Source organism: Perca flavescens, chromosome 12, assembly GCF_004354835.1.
Source record: "Perca flavescens isolate YP-PL-M2 chromosome 12, PFLA_1.0, whole genome shotgun sequence".
Taxonomy (NCBI): domain Eukaryota; kingdom Metazoa; phylum Chordata; class Actinopteri; order Perciformes; family Percidae; genus Perca; species Perca flavescens.
Genome location: NC_041342.1, coordinates 2423854 through 2450636, shown reverse-complemented (window position 1 = coordinate 2450636; position 26783 = coordinate 2423854). Strand labels below are relative to the sequence as shown.

Below are 26783 nucleotides of genomic sequence, written 5' to 3'. Positions count from 1 at the left end.
CAGTGGTGATGTTGATTAAAAGACTGAGAGTCTGTCTCTGTAATTTCCTTTTCTCACTTTGTGATTAGTTTTCAATAACGGTGTCTTGGTGTCCGTCTGCCTTATCCTCTCCCAACCTCTGTACCTTCTCTTCGCTCCTCGTATCTTCTTCCTTTTGTTTGACTCCTTCCCTCCTCCTCACCATATGTGTTAACTGGGACGAGCTCCAACAATATGACCAAGTAAACGACTGCTGTAATAAGCTTATGTCCACTAATGGAAGTATTGTTGATAAATACATTAAAAAGCAAAAAAAATCCCAGAGAAAATTCCAGCTACCATGGATGAATGATATTAGAAAATGAATGAAAAGGAGGGACCATGCCCTGAAAACTTTTATCAAGACTCAACAGGACATTGATTTGAAACTATTTCAAGGTTTGCGTAACCAAGTTGTTAAAGTACTCAGAATGTCCAAATCAAATTATTACATTCAAGCTTTAAAAGAGGTCAAAGGGAATGGCAATATAATTTGGAAGCAACTAAACAGCCTACTAAATCCAAAGGGTAATGCCACCAAAAACAAATATGAACTTAAAATGGGTGAAAACATCATCACTGATAGTGCACAAGTTGCTGACAAATTCAATAACTTCTTCATACTTCATACTTCTTCACACCACCTTCTCAAAAGATATTTATAATTTAGATACAGCTCTTCTTAAAAAATACAGTAGCATTATGTTCCAGCCTCTCACCAATCTTATTAATATTTCCATTAAATCCGGGCAATTCCCATATGGGTGGAACAATGCTTTGGTAATACCTCTTTTTAAATCTGGAGATGATAACATCTTGTAATTATAGACCTATTAGTCTTCTTCCAGTTTTGTCTAAAGTCCTGGAGAAGATTGTCTCAGAACAACTGATGCACTACCTTGAGACATACCATTATCTGAGTCCTCAGCAATTTGGATTTAGGCACAATCATTCAACAGAATCCGCTACTTGTTTATTAACCGAAAATATCAAACAGTCACTTGACAAGGGAAATGTAGTTGGTGCAGTATTTCTAGATCTAAAAAAAGGCATTTGATACAGTATATCACAACACCTACTTTCAAAATTACCACCACCTTTCAAAATTAGCTAAGTTCAATTTATCGAAACAGTCATTGTCCTGGTTTGAATCATATTTAAAATACCGTGAACAGTCTGTTTTAATTAATAATGTGAGATCCACCTTTCTCAAAATTGAAACAGGGATCCCTCAGGGCACTGTCTTGGGACCCATACTCTTCAGCCTCTACATTGATTTGCCAGATGTATGTCCAGATATAGGTCTACAAATGTATGCAGATGACACAGTGGTGTATGCATGTATGCAATACCTGTACTTCTGTGGCTGACAAACTAAATACCAACTTAGACATAATATCATCTTGGCTGGCCTCATCTTGTTTAACTTTAAAAAAAAACTCTGTCTGCTTTTCAATTAAAAAACTACCTCTAACACAACTCTTGAATGTACAAATTAATGGGGAGCTTATTGAACAAGTACCTGAATTGAAGTATCTGGGAATAATTATAGACAATCAGTTGAACTTCAAAAGTCATATCAAGAAAAATCTGTAAAACCGTTAAGGCCAACTTGGGCTGTTTTATGATGATAAGAAACTGCCTAACTCTTGACTGTGCTTTTATTTTTTTAAATTCTATGATTCTTTCACACATATCAAATGGCTTAACCACATGGTCCCAAGCTCACCAGACATCAGTTAAGAACATAGAGTGTCTTTATTACCGAACCTTGAAAGTCCTGGACAAGAAGAGAATAAGGTACCATCACTGCCAAATTCTAAGCAAACATAATATTTTAAGTTTGGCTAATTTTATCTCCCTGCATTTTATTACATTGGTCTTCAAATGCCTAAATAATGCTGCCCCCACCCTCCCCCCTTTGAAAAACAATAACAAGACAGCAAAGTGGTACCAGAACCACCACCCGCGTTAAAAGGCAATTGTAGCATCCCTTTCTGTAGAACATCATTTGCCCAAACTGCCTTTTCAGTAAAAGGGGCACAATTATGGAACTCTCTGCCAGACCACTTGAAATGTATCCCAACATTAGCCACCTTCAAAAAAAATATCAAATTGTGGCTAATTTGAGAACAATCTTGCTTTCATATTTAGTTTTTACACTGTGCTCTCTCTGTATACTTTCTTTCCTTTTTCATTTCATTCCATTTTATTTCATCTTTGTCGTATTTTTAGTAATGTAAATCTGTATTTTTATTTTTAACCAAAAGCCCTACTAGGGACAAGTGTCGTGCATTAGCTTCGGCTAAAAACATTACAATACATACATCAGGTGACTGTTGAATCTTATCTATGTTTTTTGTATCTGTCCACTTCTTCATCCTTCCTGTTTCTGCCTCTTCCTTTTCACTCTTTCTTTCCCTTCCTCTTACTTCCTGTCACCTGGCTTTCTCCCGATTTTCCTCCTCCTCGTCTCCTTCTTCTTATCCTCCTGTATGCCCTCCTCTCAATTATTTTCCCTCCCCTGTCTTTCTTACTACTTACTCTTTCACTCCCACCTTCACCAACTCAACCCTCTCACGTCCCTCCTCTGTCCAATCCTCATCTTCCCTTTCCTTCTTTGCCGTCTCGTCTTTGTCACATCCCTCTTCCTCCCCACCTGCTCTTTTCTGTTGCTCCTCCTCCTTTCATCATTCAGGTAAAAAATAGTTTATTTTTGAAAGGCACAGGTGAGGAAGGAGAGTGGCAATACATGGTGCTTGATTTTTGATAACCCTAGCATTCCTCGTCTTAAATCCTATCTACCCCGTTCTCCTCCTCCTCCTCTCCCGCCTTCTCTTCCTCTCTTCCAGGTAGGACTTCATCCTCTGAACCCTGGCTCCTGGCTTCCCTTGGCAGCCTATTAGATGATCAGCATTGGCACCATGTAGCGGTGGAGCGGCGCAGCTTTCACCTCAACCTCACTGTGGACAAACACACCGAGAGGGTTCAGATGCCTGCAGACTTCAGCCACTGGGACATCCAGCAGGTGGGGGGGCGGCGCCGCTCTGACACAGAAACACACCTGCATGAACATGATATATACCTATGCAGTGGTGAAAGAAGGGGGAGCACCGTCACTTGGCTGCCTGTTTTGCCAATTTTCCCAGCCCTTGTCACATGACCAATTAATGTTTCCATGATGACTATCCAAAATTCTGATACCATGGAACCAGTCCTGGAATTGTTTTTTTATTTTTTTATTTTTTTATTTGGCAGAGCCTATAGAAAATGTCTATTGCATTCGGATATACAATTTTTATTGATGTTTTATTTATCAGAATATCATTGTGTTTTCCTATTCTTTCTTATATTTCCCGTATTTCTAAGCAGATTTTCTATGCTGTATTCGGATAAAATGGTCTAATTATTTCAGCTGGACTTGTAGAACTGGAGTGGAGTAAAAAGTACAATATTTCGCTCTGAAATATAGCAGAGTAGAAGCAGAAAGTGGCATGAAAAGAAAATACTCAAGTTAAGTACAAGTACCTCAACATTTGTACTTAAGTACAGTACTTATTTAAATGTACATTCCACCACTGTATGTATTAATTTTCACAGCAGATATTTGTTTCCGTCCCCATACAGCTGAGTGTCGGGGCAGTCCAGAGCTCTCAGAAACCAGAAGTCTTCAAGAGGAACTTCCATGGCTGCCTTGAAAACCTGCTGTTCAACAACCTCAACCTGATAGACTTAACTAAACACAACGACCACCACGTTACTGTAGTGGTAAGTACACTTTTACCATGAACGCCCGCTACTGGTGCATGTTCTTGTTTTGACTTTCCTTTGTGGTGAAAGCTTATTGTCTAGGGCTGGGTACCGAATTTAATAATTTTTAGGCACCGACCGAATTGCCTCTAAAGTATCAAGTATCAAAAAATGCCTCATCATTCAATACCAAATTTTCTATCCCTAAGGAGCAAATCTCATCAAAGTCAGTGAGCCAATCAGCATGCAGCATGATTCTACCAAGATCTAACAATGTCTGTGATTGGCTGTCTAACGTTACACGTCGTAGTGACACGCATGAAAAACTCTACGTTAAACAGAGATGGCTCATGTTGTAGGAGCTGGAAAATACATAAAAAGATTTGTGCCATAATGTGTAATGTTGTAATTGATTTATATAAAGTTCATATTATGCTTTTAGGCTTTTTCCCTTTCCTTTATTGTGTTAAATATCTTTTTTGTGCATGTTGTAGGTTTACTAAGTGAAAAAGCCCAAAGTCCCCCCCAAAGGGACTTACCATCTCCAACAGAAAACACTGTTCACAAACTGCTCCAAACAGCTCTATTGTAGTCCAGCCTTTACTTCAGAGACTAACGTGGTCACTTTGGAACACACGTTATAATGCTCACCTATGTACTGTCAGAGACTAGTAGTCCTTACCTAGGTACTGTCAGGTCACTTTGGAACTGTCAGGGCACGCCCTCATACTCTGCTTCTACTGGCTATGTCTCACCTATGTACTGTCAGGACACACCCTCATACTCTGCTTCTGACTGGCTAGTAGTCCTTACCTAGGTACTGTCAGGGCACACCCTCATACTCTGCTTCTGACTGGCTAGTAGTCCTTACCTAGGTACTGTCAGGGCACGCCCTCATACTCTGCTTCTGACTGGCTAGTAGTCCTTACCTAGGTACTGTCAGGGCACGCCCTCATACTCTGCTTCTGACTGGCTAGTAGTCCTTACCTAGGTACTCAGGGCATGCCCTACTGTCAGGTCCTTACCTAACTACTGCCCTCATACTCTGCTGACTGGCTAGTGGTCCTTACCTAGGTACTGTCAGGGCACCTCTGCTACTGTCAGGTCCTTACCTAGGTACTGTCCACGCCCTCATACTCTGCTTCTGACTGGCTAGTAGTCCTTACCTAGCTACTGTCAGGACACGCCCTCATACTCTGCTTCTGACTGGCTAGTAGTCCTTACCTAGGTACTGTCAGGGCACGCCGCCATACTCTGCTTCTGACTGGCTAGTAGTCCTTACCTACCCCAACAAAGATGGAACAGAAGTGAGATGTCTCACTCTGTAGCTAAAACAGAGAGCTCAACAAAGATGAGCTGCAGCAATGTGCAGTACAACAAAAATATGGTGTTTTTTGAAAATTAAACCATGTAAACGTATTCTGATGTAACCTCTAAATACAATTATGAACCTGAAAATCAGCCTAATATGAGCACTTTAAAAATAATGGATTTCATAAAATTGGTATCTGAAAAAAGTATCGTTCAGGAACCAGTATCGAAGTCACGGCTTTGGTATCGGTACCGGTATTGACATATTTTGAAGCCCTACTAATAGTCACTAGTCCACTTTGTTTATACACTTCTGGGGAGTGAATAGGTCAGAGCTAGGGGTATCACTAGAGGCCCCACGATATGATATTATCACGATACTTATGTCACGATACGGTGTTATAGCCATTTAAATTATATTGCAATATTCTTCGATATATTGCAATTTGTTACCTGTTTTCCAATTTCAAATGATGTCTCCAAACGAAAACTTTGTTTCTGTTTTATCTAAAGAGATATGTTTCTCTGTTTGTTCGTCTTACGATCTAGTGGACTGAAAAAGCAAATATAAAAAATAAAATTCTCATGTGAAATTTCTACAATAAAAGATCAATTCTTGTGGCCGGGAATAGCTCGGTTGGTAGGGTAGGCACACATATGTAGAGGTAGAGGGTCGGCCCCTCCCCTAGTCAGAGCCTAAATGGCAAAAATCAACACTGCACACCCTCTTCAGATATATAACAGTATTGATCAGTCAAAAGATTAGCTCAAAAAGGTAGGTCCATGGGAAATACAAGCATACAAATCTTTTGTGGCACCACATAGATGTGTTATTTATTCCTCTAAAGTGGCGATGACAGAACACTTAAATCATTTGGGGGAAGCACAGAGCTTTGATGTTCAGCCTCTCAGACTCTCTGGGCTCTGAGCGTTTTTATCTGGGAGAGAATGCAGAATCAATAGCAGCAGCTGTGCCACCTCAAATAAAATCTGCAGGCTATTTTTGGCCCTGCAAAAGCTGATACAAGATTGTGCTTTGTGTTGTGTGTGACTGTTGCTAGAGGTGCTAACAAACACCATAAGGACACAGGCTAAGACTCCACTGAAGCTTCTCCAATGCTAACCCCACCTCTAACACAGTGGCGCCGGCAGCCGTAAACCTCTCTGTGCGTCCATTTGTTGTCTGTGAGACGTGAAACATCTAATGAGAACCAGACGTAAATGCACACAAGAGCAGCAGCGGACAGCACACAATGTTCACAGTAATCATTGTCTCGTTAATTATACCATATTTCACCAACAACCCATTCTCTATTAATCAAAATGTCAGAATTCTGACTTTTTTCTCAGCATTCTGACTTTAAACTCAGACCTCAAATACATTTTTCACATGTGGCCCTAATCCTCTGCCGTATTACTGTAACGTAGCCTTTCAAACAGGAAAAGCCAACAGTTTTGCCATATTACGATATCCAAAATCTAAGAGGATATCTAGTCTTGTATCACAATATCAATATACAGTAGTATTTATATATTGCCCAGCCCTGTGTGTGTATGTTTACATGCAGCTGTGTTCATACATGTTGCCATCCTTAGAGCACCAGAGAGAAATCATGTGGATGATGTTGCTAACGAGCTGCTAAGTGTTTAGCGACGCTGATGAGCGCCTAACGAGGACAGTGCGCGATGAGAGGTCAAAGGAGAAGAGACTTTCAGTCACGCTTCCTTGTCTTCTCCATTAGGACCTTTAGATGTTTCTACAGCGACAATAAGTGGACCCAGCTCAGTGGAGCAACCGTTTCTAATAAATGGCCTCTCATTACAGTAAAGGACCGGAGCGCGGAGAAGCCGAGATAGAAAAAGGTTCATAGAATCACATGCATGGCTGAATATCTAATAGTGACTATTAGCTATAGTCCTTTTTAATACAGAGACCACTTTTGGCCGTTCTTAAAGGTATGATAACAAAATGAAGTAGAGCCTTAAGTGATGTATGTGTGTGTAAGGGTGTGAGGGGGATTTTGGGTGTGCCTCGTGTGTGTTAATGAATGGCTTTTGGGGGATTTTATGGTGCACTTTTTGCTTTTATATATTTTGCAGTGGCGCAGCATCCACCGCCATGTACGTCCATATATCACGTTAACAGCTCTACAAAGGGCTTTTAGATGTCATCTGTGTTTCCGGAGCATTATAAAGATAGTGGGGTGATATTGCCAACAGAGAGCTGGGACTGTAATATATTACTGCAACGGACCTGCTGTCAAAACAATGGGCCGCAACAGAGAAGTCTGTATATGGTCCCATTCACACACATACCCAGCTCCCTCCTCGCCTCTGAATTGGCTGACATTGGTATTTTTCAGTTTGGAGGAGACTTGCTGATGAGATGATAGCGACAGAGGTCACACATCAGCACACCCTCTGCAACTGATTAATATTCATGTTTGATATTGTTTTTATCTCTCCAGTAATCATGTTTCCTCTCCCTCTCTCTCTTTCTCTCTCTCTCTCTCTCCCTCTCTCTCTCTCTCTCTCTCTCTCTTTCTCTCTCTCCACTCTGCATCTATCTCTCTCAGGGCAATGTGACCTTTTCATGTGCTGAGTCGCTTTCCGTCGCCGTGACGTTCCCTGGCCCCCAGAGCTTCCTCCAGTTGCCGATGGCGGCGACGGCGGCGGCGTCCTCGTCCGGGGGCGTGTCCGTTGGGTTCCAGTTCAGGACGTGGAACAAGGCGGGGCTTCTACTCACCTTTGAGCTGCTTCAGGAAGGGGGCGTGGTCTGGCTGTACCTGAGTGAGGCCAGACTGTGGCTACAGATCCATAAGGCTGGCAGGGCGCTGCTGGAGCTCACTAGAGGTCAGTCTATAGGTCAATTTATGCTTCTTCGTTAAATCGTCACCGTGATACGTGGAGATGCGGACTCTATGCCGAAGCCTGACGTGCACCGCTCAAAAAATAAAACTACACGTCACGGCGACGCAGACAGCAACAACTGTGTTTGGTCCGGTCGGCCGTGGCGTGGCTTGGCCTACTCATTTCCTGGTTCTCCTTCTCCATAAACAACATGAAATCAAGGAGAGGGTTAACTTTTCCTGCTACAATATTTTCCACCGTGGTCAGAAAGAACAGGGGAGACTCTTTGTTTCCAGTGTTGGGAGTAACGCATTACAAAAGTAACGCAATTACAGTAATGTATTCCTTTTTGCTGTAACGCAGTAATATAACGCATTACTAATAAAATGTCGGTAATGTTATACCCGTTACAATCCCAGTAACGCGAGTTAGAACGCGTTTTAACCCAACATTTAGTGGCGTTTCTTTTTTTAAGAATTCACCAACACCGCAACATTTGCGAGTGTTATTTCCTGTTGCTGTATATAGTGGTTGAGATGACTGCAGAGACAGATACATTTGCGACATGGATATTATTTTCAGGAGTTTTTGCGTTGAAGCGAGCTATCCCGTCACTGTTCACATGGACAGAGCCAGAACCAGAGACGGTAGGCTAGGGACATCTGGGTCCTGTCTGTGTTCCCGTGGTCAGAGCCAGAACCAGAGACGGTAGGCTAGGGACATCTGGGTCCTGTCTGTGTTCCCGTGGTCAGATCCAGAACCAGAGACGGTAGGCTAGGGACATCTGTGTCCTGTCAGTGTTCCCGTGGTCAGAGCCAGAACCAGAGACGGTAGGCTAGGGACATCTGGGTCCTGTCTGTGTTCCCGTGGTCAGATCCAGAACCAGAGACGGTAGGCTAGGGACATCTGTGTCCTGTCAGTGTTCCCGTGGTCAGAGCCAGAACCAGAGACGGTAGGCTAGGGACATCTGGGTCCTGTCTGTGTTCCCGTGGTCAGATCCAGAACCAGAGACGGTAGGCTAGGGACATCTGTGTCCTGTCAGTGCCAACAGCAATGTCCTCCAGCAACAGACAGATAACAATATGTCAGGAATGAATGTTTAGTCTTATATTTAGTAATATCATTACATTTTATCAAAGTAACTATACCGTAGGCTACTTCAATTCAATTGTAAGGTGCTTTTGATTGAGTATTTTAATTTTCTCCTACTTATTAGGCTACTTCTAGTCCACCACAGTTCAGAGTCAAGTAGGCTATTGTACGTTTTACTTAACTATTTATTTTATAGCTTTAGTTACTTTGCAGCTTCAGATTAATAACACAAAATAATATGAATAAATGATGATGTATTAAAGTGGATGAAGATGAAACTTTGTTTCCGTGGTTAAATTCACAAGCTACCTACCAAGTCAAACTTCTGCTTTTATTTTGGTGAAAGTAACTCAAAAGTAACGCAAAAGTAGTGTAAAGCATTACACTGTATTGTATATTGTAATATAACTAATTACTCTCAAATGACAATAACTAGTAATCAATTATGTATAACATTTTGGAAGTAACTTGCCCAACACGTTTGTTTCTATGACACTAGAGACGCTACTCGCTCCGAAGCTAATTGCCGTCACTCTCTCACTCGGTCTACCACACTATTCTCTTAAAGAGATCGACACACACACAAACACACAAGTATAGACTTCAGGTCACTTACGTAGGCTACGGCATAAGCTCTACGTAGAGCCTCCACACAACCCCTTAACTGCCTAGATTAATTTCTAACCCATTACCTCTTGTTATCACTTACTAAAAGCTATATTAGCCTTACACCCTACCTATAGCTAATCTAAACCTCAACCCTAACCCTTTTTGTAAACATTGTAAAATGCTAAATGAATGAAAATGCATATGATAATAATTATGACAATGTTTTCCCAGGTTCAGCTCTGAATGACGGTCAGTGGCATGCGGTGGAGCTGAACTCCAGGCGAGGTCACGTGACCATCGCCGTGGATGAAGAAGGAGGAGGCGTTGCTCACGCCAGCCACTCCGTCACCGCAGGGAATCGCCTCTTCTTCGGTGGTAAGGGTAAAATCAAATCATGTCAAAGGTGTCAAACTGTAGAAGGTGGCAGTCGCTGAGCTGCTGCACCAAACTGAAACAGAGCATACATCAGTATTCAAGAGGAGGTTTTGCTAAACTTGATGATGATGTCATTCAAATAAATGTTGCACTAGGTCTGTGTTAGTTTAGCTATATTTAAATTTTGAATTAAAGCTTTGGGGCCGCTGCGCAGCGCAGAGCAGAGCCCAACGCAATTGTTTAAGACCGCCGCAGTGGCGTGCTAGTCTTACAGGGAGGTGTTATCAGGTGCATTCTGGGTGTATTACTGTCTTGAGGCAGCGGGAAGTGATGGCACCATTGACCAACATAATCGTGGTCTAAAGTGAATAACACAGCATTTCATTGTTATTTTTAACAGCAAATTAGTCAAATGCACACTATGCTTGTTACACACACACACACACACACACACACACACACACACACACACACACACAGGATGTGCAGCAACACACAAACATGCAAAAGATTACAAATAAATATATTACAGTGCAAATCCTCCATCATAATAGCAATGCGCCAAGGTACAAACGCCCTTGGCTTTTAAAAGGAATGGGAGATGATCTCTGATTGGTTTATTGCAAGTTACGCCCAAAACACACCTATGAATTAATGAAGACACTAAGTTCAACCCTTGTGACCTTGTGCGCGATCACGGAAGGCTTGTATAATGTGGACGCACCAGAGGAAAAAACTACGCTCTATATGTTTTTAGGCACAATTATCTAAATGATTCATTTAAATTAGGGGCTGCATGATATGAGTGAAATATCTAATTGTGATTAGTGTGACATATATTGCGACTGCGATATGATTCACTATATTGGAGGAAATTATCATTTTAATTTGTTTAATGATTATTCTCATTTTCATTCAAAATGCATTTTTTAAAATGATTATAATGTGATTTTTTTTGCGAGGATCTGTACCAAACCAGTCCTTAGGATATGATATGTAGGCCGGGACATCTCTGCAGCACCAATATACTACTTTTAGAATGGTTTGGCACATATTTTGCCTTTAACAAATATTGCGCCCCAGGTTTTCAGGTGCTGCGTGATATCTCTGCGACCAAGTAGCAGTGCTTCGGCTGTGCTTTGCCCCAATATAGTCCCAAGTCAATATCTGCCTAGGAAATCGTCTAGTCTTAATCTGCATTGCTATTTGTACTCGTTGTGAATACGCAGGCCACAAGAACTAATTAGGTTTTGTTTTTGTTGTTGTTGGGTCACTTTTACTCACGACATGCTAACGGCAACATAGGATTCCATTCATTACGCTAAGCTAAGCTAGCGGCAGCGCTGCCGGACTAAGACAATGCATGCACTGAGACAAAAATGTGTTTGCCCACCTATATAAATATAGAGGAGATGGTGAATAACCCTATTTCAACAAACGGTGGCATGTTCCTTTAACTGTGTCTCTATTCATATACAAAACAACTATCTTTTCTGACTACACCCTTTAAAATGAAATCTATAGTTGCAGTAAGCACAGTAATCCTCTAGCCTGACTGCTTAACTATGGTTTTATTACAGTAAGCTCTTCATATTTGCCCTGAAATATGTGTATTAGTATTAGTAGTATTTGAAACATTTTTATATATTATACAGTACAGTTGGAGTCGTCAACACTGCTGTACTGTTGTGTGTGCGCTGAGCCCAGTTTAGCTCCTGGCTGTTTTATAATGAAAGTTATAAGTCTGCTTTTTCTTTCCCTCGCTCTCTCTCTCTTATATCTCCTCTCATTTCTCTTTACTCTGTCCTTGTATAATAATGCTGTCCCTTCCTTTCTCTCTCATCTGTCTTCTTCTGTTTTCTGTCCTCTCTTCAGTCTTTCCAGTCTTTTTTTCTTTTCTGCTACATATGTTTCTTTCTCCACTTGCTTCCTCGCTGCTTCCTTTTCTTAAATCTCATCTCTTTTCTCCCCTTTTTTTCATCAGTGTTGCAGTCAAGGATGTTATTTACTGCCTTAGTTTTCTTATCATACCGCACAGACACATTTACACCAGCTCCTTTTCCACATTAAATTGACTACTGGTATATTCATTTGATTAGGGCTTGGCCTCTATTTGCATTATTCCACCCATTGGAAAATACAGAAAAGAAAGCTGCCTTCAAAAAAAAGAATTATTATTATTATTACATAATATAACATATAAATGTGTAAGGATTACAGACGGTTGAGATAAAAAAAAAGAATTGTGATGCAGTTTTTAAGCATCCAAAGGTGTAATGTAAAGATTTCACTTGTTTGACTTCAAACGTCACCACGTCTTCTTTTTTTGAAGAGATTCTTTCTATCTTTCTATCTATTTCATTTTTGTTATTTAAGATAAAGTACAATCTCAGTGTCACTTTTGCTCGGACGACACACCTGTTGCACAGTGTATAGAAAGAAAGGAATATTTTTCAGTCATTTGTCTGCAGCTCATTCTGTTACAAAAAATTGTGAAAATCATATCGTCAACTCACAAAGTCAAATCCTGAATCGAATCGAGAGCTGAGTGTATCGTCACATCCCTACCATTACCTAAACCCAAAGTAACCAGCACAGTGCGTTGTATTCCACGTTTGCTCTGATGCCTCTTCCAATTCTATAAATAGTATCCATATACTATAGCTCTCTTGGCTTCTGCTTAAAGCCCATCACTGTTTTATATCCCTGCTGTCATGTCTCTTCCTGCACAGTCTTTCTGTTGTCGTGATAACTTATTCTCTTCCCTGCTCAGGTTGTCCAGCTGAAGAGGACAGTCAGGAATGTAAAAACCCCTTCAACATCTTCCAGGGCTGCATGCGTCTACTCAGTGTGGACAACCAGCCAGTGGACCTGATGAAGGTGCAGCAAAGACTGCTGGGAAATTACAGCCACCTCCAGATCGACATGTGTGGCATCATTGACAGGTCAGAACCCCCCAAAAACCCATCTCACTGGTCTCCCATGGAATCATGTTACCCTCTCTGCCATTTCTGAGGCTTCATTTATATTGCTACATTTTGGTTTTAAAGTGCTCCTATTATGCTAATTTTCAGGTTCATAATTGTATTTAGAGGTTATATCAGAATAGGTTTACGTGGTTTAATTTTCAAAAAACACCATATTTTTGTTGTACTACACATTGCTGCAGCTCTTCTTTTCACCCTGTGTGTTGAGCTCTCTGTTTTAACTACAGAGTGAGACATCTCACTTCTGTTCTATCTTTGTTGGGAGTTGCACATGCTCAGTAGCTAGGTAAGGACTACTAGCCAGTCAGAAGCAGAGTATGAGGGCGTTCCCTGACAGTAGCTAGGTAGGTAAGGACTACTAGCCAGTCAGAAGCAGAGTATGAGGGAGTGCCATGCTAGCAGCTAGGCGAGCATTATAACGTGTGTTACAAAGTGACCACGTTGGTCTCTGAAGTAAAGGCTGGACTACAATAGAGCTGTTTGGAGCAGTTTGTGAACAGTGTTTTCTGTTGGAGATGGTAAGTCCCTTTGGGGGGGACTTTGGGCTTTTTCACTTTGTAAACCTATAACATGCACAAAAAAGATATATAACACAATACAGGAAAGGGAAAAAGCCAAAAAGCATAATATGAGCAACATATTCCTGTATACTGGGCATAAACAGGAGGCAGCATGTAGACTCCGCCAGTTGCTGGTAGTTGCCTTGGTAACGTTAGTGGCTTAGAGAACGAGACGTCATGACCCAATCAGGTGGCTAAATGTTGGCGCCAAACCAAAATGGTCAGAAGTGTTTCCAAATGTCTTAGGTTTAGGGACTCGGAAACACCAGAGCAGGGGGAATGAGAGGGGGAAACATAGGAAAGGATTTGTTTTTAAACCAAAACGTAGCAATATAAATGTAGCCTGAGACACTAATGCAGAAGTGCTTATGCTTGTATTTCTTAGATAAAGTAATTTGTAGTTCTAACCATAAGTGTTGTTCTCAATGTTTACAGCCTCAAGCTTGAGAAATAGTTTAGGGGTTCCTGGTGTTCAGCATAAAACATTTTGCACAGATTTACATAGATTTTCTGCTTAAAGGAATTTTCCGCTTAATGGAGTGCAGTTTTTGAGATATATATATATATATATATATATATATATATATATATATATATATATATATATATATAGTATTTATGTCTCTGTTGGTTGGTGGGTGTGTCAGGGTGAAAGAAAACAAACAGCTGTAACCCTAACCTTAGGACTCCTAGGTTTTTGGTCTGAGAGTAAAGCAAAGCATTGTCAGTCAGCTGCTGCAGGTATTGTCTCATCACGTCAATGTTTTGCTGAAGTAGACTCATAATGAACTTCTAATTGTTATTTTGTTGGTGGCCCTTTTATAAGGATTCAATCAGCTCACCAATAACTCAACACAATCCAATTACACTGGAAAACTCTGCTTCTTACTAAAAGCTGCTGTTTGCCAGAAACTCTTAGTTAGGAAACTTTTGTGCCATTAAGGAAGACTCATAATACATATAATGAATCAGGACACTGAGCTCACATCACTTCCTGCAACTGGCACAGTAAAGTTTACTTCCATACCAGGAGTGGGGTTTGAACCCACGAGGGCATTAGCCCATTGGATCTTAAGTCCAACGCCTTAACCGCTCGGCCATCCTGGTACTGCCGTGTGGCAGAATTTGTCAGTCATTGCACAGATAACCTCACAAGGAGGCATAAATTCTAGCGATGGGATTTGAATCCATGAGGGTGCGACTCTCATGTCGCACTCTCAAGACTCTGAAGAGACTTTGAAAAGACTAACGTCTGACAACATCTCACATCTAAAGACAACCATCTCATTTAACGTTAAAGACTGTCATAATATGTAAAGACTGGAGATCTTGCAGGCTCACACATTGCAAGACTACAACTAGATTTGTATATGCAGATGAATGTCTCCAGTACCCAGAGGTCGCTTCAGAAGGGTTAAAAATCGGCAATTTCTCTAGCTCAGCGCCATAGCAACCATAAACAACACTGGCTCTAGCTGTTTGCTGCTTCCTGTTTGGTGCTGGAGGGTAGTGATGGCCAAATGAAGCTTTGTGAAGCATTATCTTTATTTTCAGAGCCCACTAGATGGCGCTCTCTGTTCAACAAAAGGTTAAGAACACACTGAATTGCAATGCCTTAGGCCGTTCTCTTAAAACCAAGCACGCCATATAGTGGGCTCAGAAAATAATGAAAATGGTTCACAAAGCTTTTGGAGAGAAACCATTGGTTGTTGACAATGTTCACGCAATTTAACTTCACTACCAAGACTTCAAACTTAGGATAATATCAAACATGTTTGATTTTGTCTGAACGTCCAGGCTGACAGGGACTGAGTTTTATGACCACCTTACACCAAATGATGGAGACGACAGGACTGCGCCAACTATTCCCATATTGGAAATTAGTCTGCGGTGGTGGAATCGCTTGAAAAGTCGTTTGGTGTAAGGTTGGCATAACATGTTTATCTTGAATGGCAAATGATTGATAAAATGCCACAGTGTTCTCTGAGAGGCTGTGAAACAACCATCAGCAATAAATGTAGCACCATGCAAGAAAATCATATCTGTGCACATCTCATCCTCATACACAAGGAGTGAGTTTTGAACCCACTAGGGCATATGCCCATTGGATCTGAAGTTCTTTTTAACCACTCTGCCATCGTGGCTATTTTCCTATATCCTGCAACTGGATACAGAGACTAATAGCTGGAGTCTTTGTTTTGTGATCCAATTTTATATGACACACATCTGTGAAATGTAATTTTTCTTTTCTTTGACTTTTTGGCACAGTAATTTATTTGTGAAGTGAATCGGTGTTGTTGAGTGTTACATCCAGGAAAATAAGAAACACACACGCACAAAGAATCAAAATGTTGCACTCACACTCAGTATTTCCATTAGGAAGGGAGAATTATTGCTCAGTGGAGACCTGAGGTGTGACATAATCACTGACAGCCCTGTTACATATCGTAACAAAAACTCTACTTTTTTTCTCACTCATATTTTCTCACCAGCTGTTTAATAATAAATGCTATTCTCACTTGTGTTTCTGCCTTTTTTCATTATTTATCAGCTTTGCTTGAGCCTGTTTCAATTAGAATTACCGTGATGATATCAGTGTTATACCTGATCTTCTAATGTATTACTTTCCATTCTCTGTTAATGTCAGGAACTTTCATTCTGGTTGTAGGCATCTACAAAAGCCCTTACATTTTCTCTTTTAAAGACCATGAGCCACAATGCGGGGGAGAGAGAGAGAGAGAGAGAGAGAGAGAGAGAGCATGAAAAGACTACGTATCTTCCCATATTACCTTTCAGGTCTCTTGAAAATAATAATAATATGGATGATTGATATCACTTCTCTAATGCAGAATGTAATTGGTGAACAACTGGAAAACATACTCCAACAAGACTAAGAGTCTACTGCTTTTTTTTTTTTTAACATGGTTTATTTAAGTTTTGTTACAACAAATTAACAATTCACCATGAGGACACATTGAGCTTGTGTACACCCACCCCCCCTCCCCCCACCCGTGAAAATATCAGAGGGTGATCAAATTAAGCAATATTGAAAATAAAAACAACAGTAAAGAAATAATTAATAAAATAAAGTAAGGTAACAAAAGTAAAACAAACCAAGATCTACAGAACTCAACTTATTCACATTGATATCCGGGGCACTAACATGCACATGGACAGCACAGGATACAAAAACAAAAGATCAATAAACAATACCATGACATAATCAGCAGACGGTTCAGTACTACACGTCCAACACTGCTAGCTGCGTACCGAAATCTTCACTCAGCCATAAAGTCATCGGGGGCCAAAGCACCAAGGCGACTAAGGAAAGGTTGCCATATCAACATAAATTTGTCAGCTGACCCCTTGACAGAATACCTTATTTTCTCTAATTTAATAAAATACAGCATGTCCCTTACCCACTGCGCAAATGTTGGGGGATTACAATCTTTCCACCTGATCAAGATTTGTCGTCGGGCTATCAGTGTGGCAAACAACAGAAGTCTTAGTTTATTATTATTTAAAACAAAGTTTTGTGACACCACTCTAAACGACGCAAGAAAAGCCGATGGTTCTAAGTGTTCATCAGTGGTCCTAGAAAGCATATCAAATATCAGTTTCCAATAGGGATGCACCGAACCCAGATTTTTGGGGTTCTGCCAAATACCGAACCTACTGGTTAAGATTCTGCCGAACCCCGAACCGAACCGAACCCTACTCCCATTCTTAACACAGTAAACACATTAATGAAGTAAACAACGTCCACAGCAGTGCATTTTTCATTGTATTTTAACTGTAAAAAATAAAAAAGAATAGGCAACATTATGCCTGGCACACAAGTGGGAAAAACTATTTTTGACAAGGCCTATGTTTACCCTATCTCAAGATCCAACCAATATCCAAAATATTAGCCTTTTAGATTTATAATCCCATAAAGTAGGCTGCCCCCACGCTCTATTCACATCGTAGGAAAGTACATTGCTATCGCCAGATGAGTGACAATTTTGTTTTGCAAACTTTCGCTAACCAGTGTATGATGAAGGCATGTTGGGTGGGTGAAATTAGAAAGCTACCGTTAGCTAACGAGCAGCAGCCGGCCGTTCGGTCGCTCCGCTCCTGCTGTACGAAGACTCATTTCCAGAGAGAACAGCTGACAGCCTGGGAGAGGCTCGGTCTGGTTAACACAAGTTTTTAGCTGGGACTGTCCTTACTTTGCCGTACCTGAAGTTGCTGCATTCTGGCTGCTGTCTGTAGATTCCTTCATGCACAACTCGTATTCTTTCGGAGGTTTCATACGCAAATGCCTTAACAGCGGCGATGTTGTATATTGTTTAGGGTCCTCGTCACCACGAGACCAATCGGTATTGCAAATTGAACATGTAGCTCGACTTGAATCGCCTTCTTTTGACTGAAAATACTGCCAAACAACACTTTTTCTGCTCACAAGTTCCATTTTCACTTTCTCACAGCTTACTGCCGTTGCTAGGTTGCGACTGCATTGTGTCTAGCTCCAACCACGTCATTACATCGACCACATAACTCTACAAAGAGTAGTGAAGTAACAAGATAGTTCAGTCCAATATGGTGGAGCTGCAGCTTTGTCATGGGTGCGTGTCAGTTTTGTTTGCAATGGAATGTTCTATTGAGTTTCGCCTCTTGTTACTTCTATACTCTTTGGCAAGAGCAGAAACTCAACACAACGTTCGCCTCTTTTTCTTGAGTTTCACCTCTCGTTACTTCTCTTTGGTACCGTTCGGTTCGGTCGGAAAAAATTCTAACGTTCGGCAGTACCCGAACTCCGTCAAAAAAGCCCAAAGTTCGGCGAATTCCGAACCAAACTCTGGTTCGGTGCATCCCTAGTTTCCAATAATCCAACAATTTAGGACAATCCCAAAACATGTAAAATTAGAGTGGCTCGGTGTAGCTTGCAGCAATCACACATAGGGTCTACATTGGGAGTAAACTGTGATAGCTTAACCTTGGTCCAGTGTAAGCGGTGGATAATTTTAAACTGTATAACAGTATGTTTCATACATATTGAAGATGAATGTATCATCTTTGACCAAAGGGAGTCTGAGATGTCAGTACCCAGATCTACTTCCCACTGGTCTCTGAGGGAATTAAGGCTGGTCATTTTTTATGACATTATCAAGGAATATATTTCACCTATCTTTGCCTTCCTGGATGAAGTAATGTCATTGATTGAATCTAGGAGGGTCTCTGGTGGCTGTGAGGAAAAGTGAGCTGTATTTGAGGTTAAGAAGCTACGGATCTGTAGGTATCTAAAAAAATGCGACCTGAGAATGTTGAACTTCTCAACTACCTGGTCAAAAGAGGCGAATAAGCCATTCATGTGCATGCTTCTAAACAAACAGACCCCCTGTTTGTGCCACGTACTGATTACGGCATCCGTCATAGACGGCAGGAATGACAAGTTTTTCACGATGGGAGCAAGTAATGACACTTTACTGATCCCAAAAGATAGTCTGAATTGTTTCCATATCTTCAAAGAATGAACAACAACTGGGTTAGAAGTATATTTGGTTATAGGCTCAGAGAATGGCAACCCTGAGCATAATAAAGCAAACAATGAGGTATCTTTACAAGAGTCTTTCTCTAGAAGTAACCAATCAGGTACGGCTGTCGCATCGTCCTTCTCCATCCAATAGGAAATCATTTTAATATTTGCTGCCCAGTGGTAATGCTGAAAATTTGGCAAACCAAGACCTCCCCGCTGCTTAGGTCTCTGCAGTATAGCCTTGCGTATACGTGGATTCTTTTTATTCCAAATAAAGGAAGAAAGCTTCTTGTCTAGGGAAATAAAAAATGATTTAGTTAGAAAAACTGGCACACACTGAAACATATAAAGAAGCTTGGGTAGTATGTTCATTTTAATGGCGTTAATTCTGCTTGCCAAAGACAAGGGTAACAGATCCCATCGATCAATGTCTACTTTTAGAGAAGACAGGCGACGGGGGAAATTTGCTGGGAAAAGGCCTTTAAATTTGTGCGTGACCCAGACACCCAGATATTTTATTTTATCCATGCACACTTTGAATGGCACCATATGGAGAAACGGAGATTCCTTTGCCGCTGGATTAATGGGCATCAGCTCACTTTTCTGAGCGTTTACTTTGTAACCCGAAATTTTGCCAAACTCATTCACAAGACTAAGAACTGCGGAAAGAGATGAGAAAGGATCAGACAAGTAAAGTAACATATCATCCGCATATAATGAGGTTTTATGTTCCAACCCTGCCCTTGTAATACCCTTAACACCCTTAACCCTTTACTGTTACGCAAAGCTATGGCTAGCGGCTCGATTGAAATTGCAAAAAGTAGGGGGGACAAAGGGCACCCCTGCCTTGTCCCTTGTGTTAGTGAAAAAGATAGTGATATATTATTATTAGTGCGTACCGCCGCTGACGGTGAGCTATATAGAATTTTGACCCATGATAAAAACTTTGGCCCAAATCCAAATTTCTCAAGCGTATGGAATAAATAGTCCCACTCCACCCGATCAAAAGCCTTTTCGGCATCTAAAGATATAACAACTTCTGGATGGTCGGCTGGAGAGGGACCATAAATGATGTTATACAGACCAATTCTTTATGAAACCAGTCTGGTCCTGTGAGATTATAGTTGGGAGAACTGTTTCGAGACGGCGAGCAACAATTTTTGCAAGGATTTTGCTGTCTACATTAAGTAAAGAGATAGGGCAGTAGGAACCGCATTCCTGTTTGTTTTTGCCTTTCATAATAAGTGATATGGTCGCTTGCCGTAATGTTTCGGGTAGTGAGCCAACCAACAAGGAATTACTATATACAGAGTATAGGATGGGAGCCAATTGGTTTGAGAATTTCTTGAAAAATTCTGTTGGATATCCATCCAGACCTGGAGATTTCCTGCACTGTATACTCTTAATGGCCATTTCAATTTCTCTGCAAAACTCGGCTGCTTTTGCAGGATCTATATGAGGGATGTCAATGCTTTGGAGAAATTATTTGATTAAGTTATCATCCCCTAGATTCAGATGTATACAAGTTACGGTAGAACCTTATAAAACGTGAGTTAATAGCGACATGGTCTGTACAGACTGTACCAGATTCGTCACGGATCTCAGAAATTGCTTGACTTGCTGTTCTTTGGCAAAGGTGGTGAGCAAGAATTCTCCCAGTTTTTTCGCCATGTTCGTAGTACCTATGACGGGATCTGATCAAAAGGTTCTCAGCCTTTAGTGTGGCTAATAGATCAAATTCTTTTTGGAGGAGTAGGCGTTCCTTAATGTCTTCAGCTGATGTTGTTACTGCTAACTGTGAGTCAAGGCGACCAATGTTGTTGATTAGTTCGTTAATACGGGCGTTTCTGGTTTTCCGTAGCTGTGCATTGTAGGAGATAATCTGGCCTCTTAAAGGGGTGATAGAATGCAAAACCGATTTTACCCTGTCATAGTTGAATAACGACAGTTCAGTGGGTATATATGACATACATATGAGCTCAAAATCCCATTGACACCCCTTTACTATGAAAATCTCATATTTTGAAACTGCCGCTGAAAACAGGCGAATCTCAACAAAGCTAGTTGCTTACGTAAGCATCTCAAAATCCGGAACCTTTGTCACAGCCGTGGGTGTATTAAGAGAACAGTCACGCCCCAACATTTACATAGGCTACACAACTGACCTGAGATCAGGTAGTCTTCTGAATCTAGGTCACGCAGATCTCTGCTATTCCATTACAAAATTCACTTTTGAAATTCACTTGAGAAATCAACTGTGTAAAGCTCAAATATGGGCCGTTTTACAAAAATGTATGTCTAATTGCAAATATTGTCCGACTGTGTGTCGGACTTCAGCGGCAAGTGCTGCCTTGGTTACTGCCTCGCCGCCCGGGCCTGCCTTCCTTCACAGACCCCGGCCTGCTGTGAGCTCGATTGAGCTCCGTTACGGCTGGCAACCCACGGCACTTCATACCCGAGCGAAGTCACCGTTTTGTGGGCTAATGGACTACTAAACGCCGGTGCTCTGACAGAGCTCCAGGGCTGAAGTCCGACACACATCCATCCATCCATCCATCTTCGTCCGCTTATCCGGTGTCGGGTCGCGGGGGGAGCAGCTCCAGCAGGGGACCCCAAACTTCCCTCCGACACACAGTCTTACCATATTTGCAATTAGCCATCAATTTTTGTAAAACAGCCCATATTTGAGCTTTATATAGTTGATTTCTCACATAAAAAAGTCTCAGAAGTGAATTTGGTAAGGAAACATTGCAGTGTCTGGAATATGAGATTCGGTCGCTTCTCTAATGTGTGTGTATTGGGGATTCGCTCAACCAATCAGCGTGCATCTCTAATGTGTGCGTATGGCAATTTGCTCAACCAATCAGCGCACAGCTCATCTAAATATTCATGAGCATACCATATTTGGAAGAAAAGCTCTTGTTACAAATAGGGCCAAAACACATGGATGCATAAGGGCCAATAAAATATCAACCAGGCCATTTTCGTAAACGCTAAACTCAGCAGAACATCAAAAAAGCTATTAGGCGTAGATATCTAAACGTAAAACAATCACTTCCATATAGGTTTGGTAAACTGACATTAACCTTCAGTTATTTATGCATGTACACACCAATGGAAGGAAGAAACAGCTAGATGCCCAAATGGGTGTAAAGATTAAGTTTACGAAAGGTCACCTCAGCTATAGAGATAAGTAGCCCCGTGTTTGAGAACGACATCACAGTCCAAACACACTGAATCTATGTCCACAACTGTCACCTGAATGACATAGATAGTGTCGAAATAGTGTATAGCCTACTGTAAACAGTCCGAAGTAATAGGCGTGCACTGACGTTAAATTTACATCATAATGGCACTTCACCTGATTTATGAGTTTGTAAAGACTAAAAGTAAAATCCTCCTCTTCAGTGATAGACAGTTAACGGTCAGTAGTTGTCTCTTGCCTTGTAATGTACTGGGAAATGTACTGTGAAAAATGTCTCCACTCCATTGTGAGTGATACGAAGACGTGCCGGGTGAAGTATGCCAAACCGGAGCCCGTCAATCCCACGCAGCTGCTGTCTAATGCCGTTGAATGCTGCTTGTGCACGGGCAACTCTTGCTGTGTAATCCGGGAAGACCGAGACAGTTATGTCGTTCACCTTCACCCTCCACCGTTCTCTGGCAAGACGTAGGATATTGGAGCAGTCATGGAAGTAATGAAGTCGGGCCACGATGGCTCTAGGTGGGGCCCCTTGTTTCGGTGGTGGTTGTAAAGTCCGGTGTGCTCTATACAATAGAGGGGCATTTTCCAGCTGGAAAGCTTCTTTCAGCAACACGGAGACTGCAGTTGTGCTACAATCACGTCCATCCGGCACCCCAACGATTCGTATATTATTGCGCCTGGATCTACCTTCCAGGTCCTCACATTTATCTTGTAAGGCAGTTACCTGTGTTGAGAGCTGTTGTACAGTGCGCTGTAGAGCCACAATGTCATCTGAGCATCCAGAAAGTCCCCTCTCCATCTCCTTCATGGTGTTCCCCATCGCGGTCACCTCATTTTTTATAGCAGCCTTGAAGTTAGAGAGCTCCATCTTGGATCTTGTATCTCCGATTTAATGCTAGACATTTCACTTTCAAGCACAGTCACAAAGTCTGAACGTTGCGATGACAAGAGTTCATTTTTAAAGGCTGTGATATCCGTCGGGCTTTTCCGCTGTCGGAGACGCCATAGCAGGGTTACCTGAGTCACTCGAGGTCCCGGTTAGTTAGTATTTCGACTTTTAGTGTTTCTACCTGACATGTTTTGTTTCCCATCGGTTAGTGAGCAATATTGCGCCAGAATAACAGTTAAATGACAAAATGTTCTGAAGAGCTCCGCAAAACAAAGCTACTCCATTGCTCGCTCACTAGCGCCCCCCTACTGCCATTGCTTTGAGCCAAATGCTAATGTCAATGTGTCATCCTGAGGGAAACATGAATGTGTAGACCAAATGTCATGGAAATCCATCCAATAGTTGTTGAGAAGTTCAACATAACCCTAACCCCAACAACAAATGTCAACCAGATGGCGCATCGTTTATTTTGATTCCAATTCTGATTCTTCCTTTCGATTCCGGTTCTTATCAATTCTCGATTACGATTCTTTGAGGGAGCGTTGAAACGGGTCACATGATTATTTTACAGATAAGAAGAACATTTTATTTTGATTCAATGGTGGTTCGCAGTTTTACCAGGCTTTTTCAATGTAAAAATAAAAGCCACACTAGAACGCCGCTTACTGTGCTCCATGGCTGCAACACAACAATCCTGGCAATATGGCAACTGCTGTTAATTTGGAACCGATGATCGGATTCAAAACCAAATTTTCCGAACAATTCCAATAAACAAACAAATGGAATCGTAATTTTTTAAACAATTCCAAGTTGGAACTGGTTCTCGATGCCCAATCCTACATGGTGGTGCTAGAAAATTAGTTAGGGGATCACCAAAATCAGAAGGATTCACCCTCTGGGGACCATGAATGTCTGTTAAAAGTTGCATGGCTATCCATCCAACAGTTGTTAAGATATTTCAGTTTGGACCAAAGAGATGGTCCGACCAACTGACCAACCGTCATCACTTCCGCTAGAGCCGAAAAAGAGATGATAGGAAAATATCACAATTTTCAGTTCATCTTTGATGTTTGTCATAATTTCCATTTCCGTCTCCGTAAGAGTCATTTGTAGTTATTTCACATCAACAGAGTAAGTCATGTGGAGCAGAACCAATTGCTTGCTGTCACAGTGTCATGCCAAAAAGCCCAATAAAAGGAACTATTATAACAATTATAAACCAGCAGACACACACTCATATACCCGCCTATGTGTATATATATATAAATATATATGAATACAGCTACACACACATACCAGAGAAGGAGAATTTGCGCCAGTGGGTTTAATTAAATATCCTCCTGTTTCTACATTTATTAGATTATTATCCAGCAGAATTCAGTTCTTGCACAGATCTGCAGTGGAACAGAACGAGAGAGAAATCATGGCTCCCACTGTACGCTCTCATTGTAACTCTGTTGATGAAATTTGAGGATCATGGGATATAAAGTTGAAAGGAAAATGGAATTACAGACGCAGCTTCCATACGCTTCTCTTACCTCAAGGCAGGGTTTTAACTCTGTGTTAATGTGTCTCTGTGCAGACATTATAGCAATGCAACCTCATTCAATGAGTACAATATAATGCATTTTCCATGCATTTAATAGACTTGACCCGTCAGTCTTGTAGCAGGGGTTGGAGTGAATCGACAGTCAGATCTAATTTACTTCAGTTCTTCACATTGCAAGCAGCATGATCAAAAAGTCCATCCATTTCCTGTAGAGGTGAACAACCGGGGGAATGAGGGAAATAACAACCTTGTCAGCCACATCCTTTACATTCAAGCCATTGCCAAATGAGTTGCTACAAAGCTAGTTAAGACTAGGGAGATTGACTCCACAAAACTCTCTCTGTATTTGTCAGTATGGCTGTGTTAAGAAATTGGTGTCGTCCGGCGACTTTCCCGCGCAGAAACTCCAGTGAAGATAATGACCTCTTCTGTAGAGTCCATCATGTTTTTTAAAATCCTCCGTACCATCACCTTATCGTGGTGGAGAGGTTTGTGTGTCTCTGTGAACCTGAGGGCTGTGTTGTCTGGAGCTTTGTGCTCCTGGTAGGGTCTCCCAAGGCAAAGTGGTCTCAGGTGAGGGGCCAGACAAAGAATGGTTCAAAAACCCCAATGAAGAAGCAAGGTAGAGATGGAGTGACCCTGCCCGGAGGAAGCCCGGGGCCCCCGTCTGGAGCCAGGCCCAGACGGCGGGCTCGTCGGCGAGCGCCTGGTGGCCGGGTTTGCCACGGAGCCCGGCCGGGCACAGCCCGAACAAGCTACGTGGCTCCCATCTCTCCAGCCCATGGGCCCACCACCTGTGGGAGGAACCGTTGGGGTCGGGTGCGCAGTGAAGGTCAGGGGCCTCGACGGACCAGACCCGGGCGGCAGACGCTGGCTCTGGGGACGTGGAACGTCACCTCTCTGGGGGGGAAGGAGCCGGAACTGGTGCGGGAGGTGGAGCGCTACCGGTTAGATCTGGTGGGGCTTACCTCTACGCACAGTCTCGGTTCTGGAACCATACTCCTGGATAGGGGTTGGACTCTTTTCTTCTCCGTAGTTGCCCAGGGTGTGAGGTGCCGGGCGGGTGTGGGGATACTCACAAGCCCCCGGCTGAGCGCCGCTGTGTTGGAGTTTACCCCGGTAGACGAGAGGGTCGCCTCCCTACGCCTGCGGGTTGTGGGGGGGAAAACTCTGACTGTTGTTTGTGCATATGCACCAAACAGGAGTTCAGAGTATTCAGCCTTCTTGGAGACCTTGACTGGAGTCCTGCATGGGGCTCCAGTGGGGGACTCCATTGTTCTGCTGGGGGACTTCAACGCACACGTGGGCAATGATGGAGACACCTGGAGAGGCGTGATTGGGAGGAACGGCCTCCCTGATCTAAACCAGAGTGGTTGTTTGTTGTTGGACTTCTGTGCTAGTCATGGATTGTCTATAACGAACACCATGTTCGAACATAGGGATGCTCATAAGTGTACCTGGTACCAGAGCACCCTAGGCGAAGGTCAATGATCGATTTCATAATCGTTTCATCTGATCTGAGGCCGTATGTTTTGGACACTCGGGTAAAGAGAGGGGCAGAGCTGTCAACCGATCACCATCTGGTGGTGAGTTGGGTCAGGGGTTGGGGGAAGACTCTGGACAGACCTGGTAAGCCCAAACGTGTAGTGTGGGTAAATTGGGAACGTCTGGAGGAGGCCCCTGTCCGACAGACTTTCAACTCACACCTCCGGCGGAGCTTTTCGTGCATCCCTGTGGAGGCTGGGGGCATTGAACCCGAGTGGACAATGTTCAAAGTTTCCATTGCTGAAGCTGCGGCGAGGAGCTGTGGTCTTAGGGTCTTAGGTGCCTCAAGGGGCGGTAACCCACGAACACCGTGGTGGACACCGGTGGTCAGGGAAGCCGTCCGACTGAAGAAGGAGTCTTTCCGGGATATGTTATCCCGGAGGACTCCGGAGGCAGTTGCAGGGTACCGGCGGGCCGAAGGGCTGCAGCCTCTGCCGTGAAAGAGGCAAAGCAGCGGGTGTGGGAGAAGTTTGGAGAAGACATGGAGAAGGACTTTCGGTCGGCACCAAAGTGCTTCTGGAAAAC

General features: G+C 42.4%; 1 non-coding gene and 1 pseudogene across 1 annotated transcript; one reads left to right on the top strand and one right to left on the bottom strand.

The window, feature by feature from the left end:
• LOC114564962 (contactin-associated protein-like 4) overlaps positions 1-26783 on the top strand; it is a 177860-nt pseudogene that overhangs the window by 86302 nt on the left and 64775 nt on the right.
• trnal-uaa (transfer RNA leucine (anticodon UAA)) lies at positions 14577-14659 on the bottom strand. The gene has a single exon. It is a non-coding gene; the product is annotated as a tRNA-Leu (tRNA).